Below are 13,799 nucleotides of genomic sequence, written 5' to 3' on the forward strand. Positions count from 1 at the left end.
GAGGTGTCCATGTGGCAGGGCCCCAGGGGAGACGCAGGGGGAGCAGCGGGCCTGGTGCCCCCTGAGCCTGCCCTTAGGCCAGGTTTCAGCCCAGGGCCTGAGGCAGGGAGAGGATGGAGAGCTGCTGGAGAGGCGACCTGGGGGTGAGCAAATGCCCAGAAACTCACAGCCAGAGCAAAGACGCCCTCCTTGTCCCCATCCGAGGTGAATGTGCTGTGCAGAGGCCAATCCTCCATCACACAGAGCAGTGTTGGCAGAACCTTCTCCACTGTGGGACTCGATGAGCCTATGCTTCTCCACATCATTGCAGCAGCTCTGTGGGATCAGAGCTCTGTGTCAGGGACATCTCAGCCACACTACCATGCCCTGTGCGGCTCTGGGGGCCGGGTGACAGAGCCCCGGTGCCCTGAAGGGCAGGGAGGGAGCACGGCAGCAGGCTTGGGAAACAGAGGGGCCCGAGGGTCCCGGACATGTCTGCCGCTCTGGCAGAGCCCATTGCACAGGCCGTGCAGGGCCATGGCCCTAAAGGCCGGGGAGGCCTGAGCTCTCCAGGCAGGTGGGCCCATACCTGTCACATGTTGGGGCACAGCGCAGGAGGGTCAGCACCACATCAGCTGGGTGTTCTTCGGCCAGCCTCACGATGTTCATGGGCAGCCTGGTATCCACATTTCCATGCGATGCAAAATTCTGGTGCATCTTCTTTACAATGGCTGGCACCTGGAAAGGGCATGGGGAAGACTTGGGCCGCTGTCTAGGGGAGCAACTTCACCAGCTTCCCCCAAGAATCGCTTCCCTTCCTGCCACGCTGTGCCGGCCTCAAAGGCTGAGGGGGCCCAGTGGCCGCGTGGCTGGAGATGACACACAATCCTGGGAGGCCTCTAGCCCCCGCTCCAGGCTGTTTACCTGCTGCTCAGAAGGAATACCACTCTTCTGGATAAAATCCACAGCGGGAGCAGGAATGGCAGTGGGAGTGGCCGTGGTGCCAGTATCTCTGATGCCCTGAGTCTCTCCAGTGTCAGCCGTTTGGAGGGCCACATCCTCAGCCACTGCCTTGTCAGCCTTTGCCCTTTGATCATTCAATGGAGCGTCAAAATTTTCTAAAGGCTCAGCCAAATCTGTGTTGACATCAGGCTCTGCCCTGGGCTCCGTCAGCCCACAGTCAGGCTCAGCTGAGCCCTCAGCTGCCGTGCTGCTGGTGTTTCTACGCTGTATGCGCAGGAATTTTCGGATCATCTGCAGGAGAACAAAGGACAGGGAAGAGAGACGTGTTCCATGGAGTGCTCCAAGCGCGGTGCTCGGCTGAGCAGTGACAGCAGGCCCAGCCCAGGCGGGGATGGCTGCAGGTACCTTCAGTGTCCTGCGGAAGCTTCCACCGGCAGGCCTCTGCTCTTGTGTGCCGTCCGTGGCTGCATCTGGCAAAGAGCGAGAGCAGCCAGAGCTGAGGGGCTGCGGGAGAGGCCGGAGAACACAGCCCAGCCCTGCCCTCCCCAGGCTGCGATAGGGATGGGATGGGATGGGGCCACGTTGGCTGCAGCCATCAGCCCTGTGGCCCAGCTCTGCCACTCACCATCCTGTAGTGTCTGGAACCGCTCGCGCTCTTCAGGCTCTTGTGCTGGGGTAGCTCCAGGGCCTTTGCTTTTTTTCCCCCTGAACACTTTGGACAGGCCGAGAATTCTGCCCGCCATGCCACAGCACCTTTCAAGAGAGATGCCTCAGGAAAGCACTGAGGCAACAAGTTGTGCACTTGCGCCTTGAAAGCACCTGTGGCAGAAGAAGCCTCAGGAAGGCTGCAGGACAGCAAGTCCTACACTCTGGTCTCAAGGGCTCCTGCCACAATGACAGGAGGTTCCTCGTAGACGATTCAAGTCACCAAATCCCACAGTCTGGCCTGGAGGCCACAGGCCACGGGGATAAGAGATGACTTGGAAAACCTCCGAGTCACCAAGTCGTGCAGTCTGGCCCTGAGGTCAGCTGCACGAGTCACTCCTCGTAGAAGCTCTGGGTCAGGCACAAACGAGTGCGCTGTGCGGGGGCTCCTCACAGCACCGCTCTGGCGCGTCCTGTCCCGTCGCCTGCTCCAAGGAATGTGGCCTGGCTGCGTCACTGCCACCACCTATGTCACCACGTGTCACAAAGGGTCCTTGGACACCCTGTGCCATTCCATGCCACGGTGACCGCGCTGCTGCACCGCGTCACAAAGGGCCAATGCACACACTGCCACCTGCCCTGGGGCCGCTCCCAGCCCAGCCAAAGTGGCCCAGGTTGGAAGGAACCCCTCTCCCCAAGTGTCTAAGACAGCCCTGAGACAGCATTTTTCGCAGCGGCTCAATCCATGGGCAAACGCTGCCCTGCTCTGAGGGCTCAGGGCAGCAGAAGGAGCCCCCAGGGCCGCCAACGCAGCCGCAGCAGGAAGGGTACGGGGCCTCGCACAGAAGCTGGCACGGCCTCCCTGGGACACGTCCCAGCCGGTGGCCGTCCTAAACCCGCGGGTGTGACACAGACGAGGAACCTGTGGGCCGGGGCACGGACGCTGCTCTGACCCCAGGGGCCAGGGCAGCGCTGAAATCGGCAGGCGTGACAGAGCCCCCGCCCAAGCAGAGCTGCCGCCCCCTGAGCCCTGGCAAGCGCTGGTGCCATCTCCTGCCCCAAAGACCTGTGCCCCGGGGCGCTTCTCTGCCACAGGGCAGCCAATGCCAACGGGCCCTGGCAGCTGGGCTCCTTCCTACAGGGGATGTTGGCAGGAGCACCTGGAGCAAGTGCTGGCAGCACTTGGTCTCTGTCAGAAGCTCTTACTCCATGCTGGAATTGTTTTCTACTTGGAGTGATTTCCTTAAGCACAAAATCACCTTGGCAGCAGAGGCATAGAAGGCGCTGGCATTTAAGAATCCTCAATTCAGGAAAGCTTTTCTTCCCGTTACTCAACTCAAGTAGTTGCAAAAAGTTGCCAACTTCCTAAATTAAGAGCAATGGCCTGAGAACCTGATAGATTTGCAAGTTTCCTTCCCATCTCAAAGCAGTGTTAGAAATGAACAGAGCAAATTTCCAAACTCAAAGATTTAGTTTACAAATTTGAAAAGTAATTTTGGGAAACGCCACAAAAAATCAGGACAACATGGATCGAATGTTGGGTGGTCAATCCGGGAGCAGCAAAGGGTGCTTCTCCGGAGTACTGCCCACAAATTCGGGGTCTCGGGGGAGGTGTTTTCGATCATTGTTCTACCCTGAGGCGAAAACAAGATGGTAACAAAGAACCCGAAGAACATGACATCATGTACATAAGAGAATCATTGAAATGTCTGGTGTCCGCAAGGGGTATCTGAAAGAGTTTCCTGAGAAATTGAAAAGACGTCTGTGTGAAAAGTCTCCGAATCTTCTGTCAGAAGGTTTCTGCCGCCCTCCGCCCAGATTGGTATGGGATCTCCCGATGAGCTGTGAAGATGTGGTCCGCCCATGCTTCATGGGACCTTTCCCGCTTATCTCTCTGGCAGATGTCCAGGTAACACCTTAGGACTGTGAAAAGACTGTGGTATGCAAAGAGAGGCCCTGGAAGTGTTTCCAGCAATTCAGGGGATTTTACCTTCCACTGCAAAGTTTTAAGACACACAATTTAAATCCAGGAATTTAATACTTTGTATCTATTACAGCAGCAACACATTTGCCTTAAGGTCATCCACTGAATGTCACTTTGCAAAGCAGAAGACCACACAGAGGCAAAATAAAGGCCTTACTTTGGTTTCAAACATTTTTCTAGGAAGGCATGGGAAGAGCCTAATTCTCTTAAGGAATCAAAGCTCTCCAGGAATGAAAGTCCACTCAGTGTTACAAAAGTAGTCCAAACAAATGAGTAGATTGCAAAAGGGCTAATCCTCCCCCTGCTCCAGATATGGAAGTGGCCAAGAAAGTAGAGCTCTCCCCTCTTCTTCTCTGCAGGAGAAGCAGGATGACTAAGAGAAAAAGTCCCAGCTATTCCTTCAGCCCTCCATCACCAAAGCTGTGCCATAGCACAGGTGCTGCCTTCAAAGTGACCCCAGTTCCAGCCTAGACCTCTCACCTTCCAGACAACTCCTTCCCCAACACGCCCAGCAACAGCAACCCCAGCTCAACACCCTGCCAAGACCCGCAGCTGTCCCCATGCCTGCGCAGAGCTTTCCCAACCCCTGGTTCCCTGCACGTGCCGTGGCATGGCACTCAGGAGGATGTGCTCCAAGGCCTTCCCCGCTAGCAAGCTCAGGCTGCCAGGCCTACGGTTCCTGGATCATCCTTCCCACCCACCCTTCCCGTGCACGGCTGGTCCATTTGCGCTCAGCTCCGACTTGGCGGCTTCAGCAGGACTGCTGCTAAAGGATGGAGAGCAGCCCGGCAAACTCCTTCTCCAGCTCCCTCTTTACTCTCGGGGCAGGTAGAACATGCCACAGGAAAGCAAGCAGTGCCAAAAGACTTGGGCCAGCATCAGGCACATTGAGGAATGAAACAAGGCCTTTGTTCAATGGAAGGAAGCACAAGCAATTGACAGAAGTGAAGAGGACTTAGCACAGATATCCAGAAGTCCTTAGCACCAGTTAACATCAGAAAAACCTGGAAGCTTAACTTGACATGAGAGTGACTTGACAAAAAGCTTGAGACATAGCCTTTGGGAAGACCTAAGGGCGGCTACAGAATCAGCCCTGTGCAGGGAAGGCATGAGGAAGATGAGCTGCTTTGGTGCACTGAGACTCCTCCTGGCCAGCAGGTGGACATTAGCTTCAGGCCTAGGATTCTGACGCAAAGTGTTTCCTTCTAAGCCCCTGCCTATGGAATCACCTCAGCAGTCTAAAGACGGAAGGGATTTTTGATAGAATTCCTACAGAAACCCACTGAAATTTGGACGTGGCGAAGAAGCCTTGTGCTGGGGTGCAGAGCCCTAACCTCCTGCCAATAAAAGAGCTCTTGGTGGACAATGCATTTGTCTGCTGATTTCATTGAATTCTAGAGACCTCTCAGGACTGCTCTATCCTGAGGGAAGGCCCTTGGCCTTGAGCTGTAGGCACCCGCGCAAGCTTCAGATCAGCTCCCTCAGCTTCCAGGACCTCTCTTGGCCGGCATCCTGACGGGGAGGCAGGACCGCTGCCAGGCACTGCTGGGACCCAGCAGGACAGGACCGGCTGTCTCGTGTCCACGTAGCACCCCCTGACACAGCCAGGGTCATCCCGAAAGCAGACAAGGCTCACGTGTCAGCGCAGAGGGGCAAGGAGCGCTGGGCTCCTCTCAGGGTGTCTCAGCTGGGCCTGCTCCACAAGACGCCCCCATTTGAAGGCCTGCTAATGCCCAGCTGCCAGAAATGCCTGCCTTGTTCTCTCCAAGATGCAGAGGAAGAGGCAGGGAGCAGGGCGCCTTGGGAGGCAAAGCTTCCAAGCCTTTCCTGAGGCCACGCACACAGCAAGAGCAGCCAAGACTCTCCCTGCTGCCTGGCCCACACAGCCCAGCTCGGTGCTGGCCCTCTGGGCCGCAGCAGCCTCCAGCAAGCAAGAGGCAAATGCATATTGCCAAGAGTTGAAGCACAGCAGACAGGTAAGACGTGAGACGTGTGTGCGGGAAGGCCTTTGAATTCACAGCTCTCCAAGACAGCTTTGGGGCTGGCAGCTGGACAGAGATGCTCCTGCTCACACCTTGTCACAATCCGCTTACACAAGCCGGGTTCGTTTTAGGGGTCTCAGAGCGCAAAAGACACTGTGGGGGACAAACTCAGTTTACTCAATCACAAATGCACCTTTATTTAGTGCCAACAAATGCGATAGTGGGGAGAGAAAATAGTAGGAAAGACAGAAAGGAGGGGAAGGGGATTATAGCTTCCAACATGGAGGTTCGAGTCCTCAAGGCTTTTGAAGATGCCTATAGACGTGATCTTCTCCAGTGGGGATATCTCAAAAGTGAGCGAGGGTCTCCAGGGTTTTTATAGTCCTCTCCGAAGCAACAGGCAGTTGGCCAAACAGGTGGGGGAAATCATTGCAGTGTGTTCACTTAGAGAACTCAGAACAAGTCGGTCATCAGCAGGTACAGTGTCAACCAGTACAAGTCAGCAGGCGCAGTCACTTCACCGTGACTTGCCCATTGTTTCTGCTCAGGTTCTGATGTTCTGATATGGATGCTGGGTTTTTCTATCGAACACACCTGCAGGCAGCACTTGGCCGACATCCCACCTCAGCCAGGCCAGAACTTCAATGTTGAGATTTTAAAGTCCCTTTTAGGGGTTTCAGTCTCTGTCCGTGACGATGGTCGTGAGGCAGATGAGGGAACTTCAGGCCATCTCCTACACCACCCCGTGACTCACAATTGTCGTCAAGAGAGCTCCTTCAGCAGGGTTCCGTAGTCTTGCAAAGTCTTCAGGACTCATCCATGTTAGTAGCATATCCTGGAAAAAACAGAGACAGTAGAGAGCGTGTATGAAGAGAGAGAGAGAGAGAGAGAGAGAGAGAGAGAGAGAGAGAGAGAGAGTAAGAGAGAGAGAGAGAGAGGAGAAATAGGAAAAGGAAATAGAAACAAAACAAATCAATCAATACTGATTAAAACAATTTCATCAAAATAATCAAAACAAATCATCAAATTCCTTAAAGTTATAACAATTTTCAAACAAAAGCTTAATTTTGATTACAATATAACATAATTAAAACAAACAACAATAATCAAAACAAGCAACCAACTAGTTCAAATTAAGCTGCTGTTGGAGGTCTAATTTTCACTCTTAGGGTAGTACGTCTTGTGTCAATAACTTTGGGAGTGTCTCTTGCAAAAGGGGTATTGATTAAACTGTGCGCTTCCATTATAGATGCCAAGTGGGTTAACTTCTTCATCATTTTCCAATTTAGGATGTATAAAATGATTGCTAAGACAAAACCAATCAAAACCAAAACCGAAAGAACAACAGGGGGGTGACATACTCTGTTCAGGATACCTGTGGCAGCAGGTGACCACCCAAAAAGGATATCCCACCACCTGTATTCAGCATCTTTTTTGACCCTTTCTAAAACACAATGTATTTCTTTCACATCATGATGGACTGTCACCAAAGTGTTCTGTCCATTTTTCTTGACCTTTTCCAAAATTCCTACTAAGTCTTCGTGAAGCAACAATTGCTTAATTAAAGTCAGATTCATTCCAATGGGGGCAGATGTTATCCGGTGAAACAGGGTAAAATGTGATTGTAAAATGTGATAGCATGTAACTGGGGCTGAGCAAGAAAAGTCACATCCTGTAATTGGGGTAAAATTGCAGACACAAAAATTTGAGTGATTTTTAAGATTCACTCCTATTTCTTCTACAAACACTACATCACAAGCAGTCCTTACACAAGCACGTCCATTGCCTATATACACAAGCACTCTTTCAGGACTTTCGTTAGGGTGTACTTCAAAATGACAAATAGTTTGCTCTGTGTCCAAACAAATGTCTTGAGCTATGATTGCATTACTCTCACAGATGAACCCTTGTTTTTCACAGACAATACATGACTGTAAATTAACAGTTTGCCATTTCTCACCATTTTGATAGGCCTATTCCCTATGCTCGGAAAGATAGAGGACAGCTCTATCATGATTCAGTCCTAATGCAATGATGGGGAATATCGAGTGCAAAAAGGCATTACATATGGTTAACACAAAAGCTGTGACTGTTGGTATTGGGGTTACAAGTAAAGTTCACCAACTTCCACCAGGATTGGAATTCCTTTTCAAAATCATTTGCATTGTCCCAAATTATTTTCTGAATTTCAGTAGGAAAAGTGCCTTCTTTTCCTTCCCTTATGATTGAGGCAACAACTGTCTGCATCCAAAGCTGTGTCTGGGTGCAGCTAAGAGCCAAAGAAACATTGTTTTGTGTAGCACCAAGTGCATCGATTAACATTTTGTGATCATTCACATTCACCTTTTCCCAATTTGATAATGTGTTTGATAGCAACCACTGATGTGTCCCCAAAACCAATAAGGACAACTGCAATGGTTGTTGTAATTCGGTCAAATCCCTAGTTGTAGAAGCCAATTTGTTCATTAATACCTCTAAATCAATACTGTTCAAAATTCCCAATTTAAGATATTTATCATGGTTTATATGGCCTTCATGTCCCTCGGAGTTCTCCTGTAAAAAGTAAGCACAAGAGAATCTGCCATTAGAAGGCAGAAAGTTAGAATAATGGAAATTCTCCAATGTGCATTTATTCAATACTCTTTCCCTAGAGCACCAAAGGTTACCCATGTGTATCTATTCAGAGGGGTTTTTAGCACTAGTGGTACCTCTCCCTCCGTGGGGAGGTCCACCAAAACAGGTTGTCCAGGGTAACGTGCTGGATTCTTGGAATCACTTGGTCCCCGTAGTGAGGGAACTATGCTTGGAGCTGTTGGGCCAAAAGGAAAAGCATCAGTAAACCAAGGATTTGCTGACTGTTCGGGGGAAAAGGGAGGGGCTATAACTGAGGCAGGTTTGTCTTGGATGCTATCCAAGTTTTCTGCTTCTTGTACTGCCAGTTTTTCCACAGCTCCTTCAGTTATTGAGAAGATGTTACAATAATGTTCAATCTGAGCATACCACTTTCTTACTGAGGCTGTCTGGGCCACCCCATCAGGTGGGGGAGTCCCAGTAGTGACTGACTTAAAAACTTGGAAAGGTCTTCTCCAAACAATTGGTTGTTGTGGTACAATCTTCTCTACTTCTGTCAGAGCTAGGCTAACCACAAACAAGCCTTTTTCCCACGTAGTATACCTCTTTTCAGCATCTCTGAAACCACGGGAATAAAAACCAACAGGCCATGTCGGACCCTCAGGACCCCACTGCCATATGTGTACTGACAACCCTGAGGAAGCAAATCCCCATTCTACCTGAAAAGGATCTGTTGGGTGGATAGGGCCTAGGGCCTGATGAGCTGTGGCTCCAAAAATCAACAACTGTGATGCCTTTTCCTGAGAAGGGCTCCAGTCCCATTTTACTCCCTTTCTCAACAAATCATAAAGAGGTCTGGCAATTATGGAAAAATCTGGAATGTGTTTTCCCCAAAACACTAATAATCCCAAGGCATGCTGTAGATCTTTCCTGGACTCAGGCACTTTAATTTGATCTGAGGAGGTTAGGGTGTCAGGTGGGATACATGTCAGACCTCCTTTCCACCGGATACCCTGAAATTTTACTTCTTGAAAAGGCTTTTGTAGTCTCTCTAAGGGGACCTGCAAACCAAGGCTTTCTAAGTGGGAAGTTATTTTCTGTTGAACACCCCCACTTGCTGTGTTTTATTGTTAAAACTTGTGCTAGGGAGTGCTGTGGCTTGTTGCCCAAGGCTTGTGGAAGAGGAGGTGCGCTGGGTTGTCGGTTGGATGATTCCGACACAATAGGTTTGGGACAGGGCCAATTAGAAATTATTTTCGCCAATTTATCATACGGCTATTTATCCATTACTCTCGTGGAACTCCCCTTTTCAGCCCTAGCAACCACAGCTGCTGCCGGTTGCAAATTTGTTTTCCCTTTTCTGGGTTTTCATTAGGAGAAGCAATGTGCCTGACTCCTCTGGGTTTTTCTTGTTTGTCCTCTGAGTACTTCACTGGTCCATATTTTCTACTGTAACTTATTAACTTTTCTGCTACCTCACTCCATGTCCCAACTTTATGACTGCTGTTACATTGTGATCTAGGAGTTGTGAAAGGTGAGAAGTCAGTGGAACCAGTTTGATCTCTTGTATGTCCAAGAAATCTTTCAAGTCTATCTACCGGAGAGATAGATGCTATTGTTTTCTGAAGAATTGCTGTTGGTTTAAGAGACTCTGGCAAACCTCCAATTAGGGGGGGTCATAATCTCAGGTTTTACAGGCTGTTGCAATGGTGACTCATAGCCAGGGATTAATTTCCATTCATGTATCATTTGCAAGCACGCCGCTTGGTGTATGTTTTCTAGGAGTTGGTCTGAGGTGCCAACTATTGCCAGAGGGTCGCCCCTCTCAAGGGGGTTTAACCCCCCTGCCCAGTAAGCTGCACGCTGTGTCAGGGACCATGGAGCAGGCGTATTTCCTGTTGTTAAGAAAACTCCATGTCCCCAATAGCCACTTGCTTCTTGTTCACTTAATTTAATTTGGTCACCCACAGTGAGTGAGACTCTAAAAACATACTCCGTCTCTGATTCACTAGGGAGGCGGGAGTATTCTTTCTTTAATTGAGCTAATTCAGTGGCTGTGTATGGTATTTCTTTGGTGGTTATGTGGGGATCATGATCCTCTTCATTTATATAATTATATTCTGTTTTAATGAGAGGTCTCAAGTTGGAGCAACAGTGTTCCCCACAATTTTGCATGTGTACTAATTCTTTCTGAGGATATATTTGTTTAAGGCTGTATGTCTCCTTTCCTTCTATTTCTGTGGGTGAATCTGCAGATTTTAAGTTTTTACTTCGCCCTTCTGCAAGGGAAATCTGCAGCAAATAATTCTCATTTCTTTCCTGTTCTAATTGTTCTTTCAAAGCTTCTACCATATTTAGCAGGGATTCTATTACTGTTTTTTCTTCACTTACCCGTTCAAAACGGGTTTCTATGGCTGCCGAAAGGCAGGCCCCCAAAACTGAGCAAAGAATGCTTTTATTTCTGCCCAGTTTGTATCTAGCATCATGTTGCAAAGAATATATTCTATCTACAATGTTTTCAAAGTTAAACCAATTATTCTGTGCCCACCTTTCTCCGTCTGGAGAAAGTCTAGCACCATGTTTTGCTAACAAGGCATAAAATGCATACTTATCTTTTTCATTCATTTTGTGAAGGGACCAAAACCACTCTCAGGGTGGTACTCTTCAAGTTACACCAAAGGCACAGCTAAAACGGTGTTTCCCTTCACTTCCCTGGAATGGGCGAGGAGACCAAAACTGCCTGGGAGGTTCACCTTAGTTACAAATAGTTGTCTCCTCAACTACACCAAGCAGCCCAAAACACAAAAACTAACTGCAGTCCCATCTTTTGCACAATGAGATCTTTCTGAGAAATCCTGATGACAGGGAGTGCTATTCGCCTGGGTGTATACAGTTTGCGGGAATTTTCCCTCGCCCCCCTTGCTTTCTAACAGCGCTCATCGAAGTGGCGTGCTAGGTGCTGCTGAGACGAGGGTCCTTCCCCTTTTACAAACGATATAAAACCCGCAACCCCTCTGTCCATCAAGACCCTGTCCGTGACACCAATTTAATGTCACGATCCGCTCACAGAAGCGGCGTTTGTGATGGTCCGTTTTAGGGATCTCAGAGCGCAAAAGACACAGCGGGGGACAAACTCAGTTTACTCAACCACAAATGCACCTTTATTTAGTGCCAACAAAGGCAATAATGGGGAGAGAAAAGAGAACAGTAAGAAAGACAGAAAAAGAGGGGAAAGGGATTATAGCTAGGATTAACGTGGAGGGTCAAGTCTTCGAGGCTTTTGAAGATGCCTATAGACGCGAGTGTCTCCAGTGGGGTGATCACAAAGTCTGTGGTTAACTCAGGGCTCCTTAGAGTCCTCTCCGAAGCGACAGGCAGTTGGCCAAACAGGTGGGGGAAATCATTGCAGTGTGTTCATTAAGAGAACTCAGAACAAGTCGGCCGTCAGCAGGTACAGTGACAACCAGTACAAGTCAGCAGGCGCAGTCACTTCACCTTGACTTGCCCAGTGTTTCTGCTCAGGTTCTGATGTTCCCATATGGATGCTGGGTTTTTCCATCGAACACACCTGCAGGCAGCACTTGGCCAACATCCCACCTCAGCCAGGCCAGAACTCCTGTGTTGAGATTTTAAAGTCCCTTTTAGGGGTTTCAATCTCTGTCCTTGAGGATAGTCGTTAGGCAGATGAGGGATCTTCAGACCGTCTCTAACACAGAGATGTCGCAGCACAGCTGGTCTGTAGCTGGACAAAATAAATCTGGTCATAAATCCAATTGGGCTAACCTGGCTTGTTCTAGAAACAAATCCCTAGGTCAACAATTGAACTCAAGCAGAGACCTCAGACAACCCCATCCGAGCCCTGGATGCAAACACATCACTGGCCAGAGAGCTGGGCAGTGCAGAGATCCCAACTAATCAGCTATCCAAGCCTGGGAAATTCAAAGCCCCTCTAAAAAGAAGCTGTGAACAATAAAAGGAGCTGTTTGCTGACAACCTTTGGTGCGTGCTGTGTCATGTGCCTGTCTCCAACCCACGACCCTCACGTAACAGGAGAATTCTGTAAAACGCTAATTGCAGTGGGTTTAGGATGAGGTCAGGCTCAGTGGGAATGCCCAGGTTTGGGAATACAGCTAGAGAGCCAAGCTGGGAGCACTGCTTGGAATTGGCTGGTGTGAGCAGCAGGAATGTTGCTGGCTGGAACATTTTGAAGAGCTGGAGAAAAGAAGCGTTTTGTGGAAGGCCACCAGCTGCCCTTTGCCAGCAGCAGAAGGTGTGAAGGTCCTCTTTGAGGGCCGTCTCTGCACAAGGACAGCCTGGCCTTCTCCAGTACCCAACCATCTTTCAGGCTTTAGGGCTCGCCTTGTCCCTCACTCTGGAGAAGCAGCTTGCTCTTGGAACTCACACATGCACAGTTTCTGGCTGGATTACTTTGTCTTACCACAGACAGCCCTGGAGACAACACTGCATTGAGGCTCAATCCGCAATAAAAGGGGATTTTGTTCCAGCTTTTCCCTCGCACCAGTGAGCAGCAAGCACACCTGGGCCTCCTTCAGGTCTCTGTGTGGGCTGGTAGTCAGCTTCTGTTGGCAATTTAAAGCTTTTCCTCTACTTTTGGCAGCAAAGAATGAAGCATACCCAGGTGCACCCAACCCCAAGTTTCACTCTAAAAAATGACAAATTTCATTCTCCTCTATTCAAGCCGTCAAGAAAACAAACTTTCTTGAGTGAGCTGGGCACAGTGTCCTCCAAGACCATTCACGAGTAGGACATGTTCCAGGGGAAGACTGGCAAACCCAGAGTTTACCCATGCTTAGGAAACCTTTGCAAAACCTTCCCACCTCTAGTGGTGTTGCAGCCTCCTGAGCTCCTGGAGGCCCCAGTCCCCTCAGGCACAGTTTGGACAGGAAGGGGACGGTTCAGTTTCTGAGACGTGGAGACAGGAGAAGGAACAGGCTGCAAACACTGGTACAAGGGCAGGGCTGCTTCCATTTATGGTGCCAAGTGGCAGCACAGAACCTTTGATTGAATGTGTGGGAGGTGCTGAAGGGCAAAAATTATCAGTGATAAGGACATCTTCACTTATCATAGCAAGGGAAGTGAAAGAGAAAGTGCAATCTATCTTTCATGGAAGCTGTTCAGTTTTTAACAAATTATTTTTGCTGAAGACATGCCTAGGCAATGGTGATTTTAGAGCATTTTGTGACTCTCATAGTTATCCTCACACCGGTTTTGCCACATTTTCTCTCTTTTCTTTCCTGGTGAAGGATTTCTCCTGCCCAGCTGGCTTCTGGTTGGAGTTCTACACTCTGGAGTCCCCGAGTTTTCTCAGCAGCCTTTGCAGCGAGTCCTCAGCCAACGTGTGGCTCTGCTGCCATCCCAAATCTGTGCCTGCCTTGCCCAGCCCGAGCGCAAGTGGGGCATGTGCTGGGCATGGCTGGAGAATTGCAGGGACAAAGTCCTCCAGTGTTGTGATGTTCCGCCTGGTTGGCTCAAACCTTGTCACTCCACATTGAACCCTGCCCCTATTGCTTTGGTATTGGCTCCTGCCCCCAAAACTCCTCCCTTGGCCCTTCCCCTTCCAAGCTACTGCAAAGGCACTGTGAGGGGTTCTGCTTCCTGCTCGGGGTTAGAGTTGGAGTTTGCCTCAGGAAACGATCCTCAGAGGGGCACAGCTC

The sequence above is a fragment of the Chamaea fasciata genome, unplaced genomic scaffold (genome assembly GCF_029207755.1).
Source record: "Chamaea fasciata isolate MVZ Bird 193981 ecotype frontalis unplaced genomic scaffold, bChaFas1.0.hap1 SCAF_4, whole genome shotgun sequence".
NCBI classification, from domain to species: domain Eukaryota; kingdom Metazoa; phylum Chordata; class Aves; order Passeriformes; family Sylviidae; genus Chamaea; species Chamaea fasciata.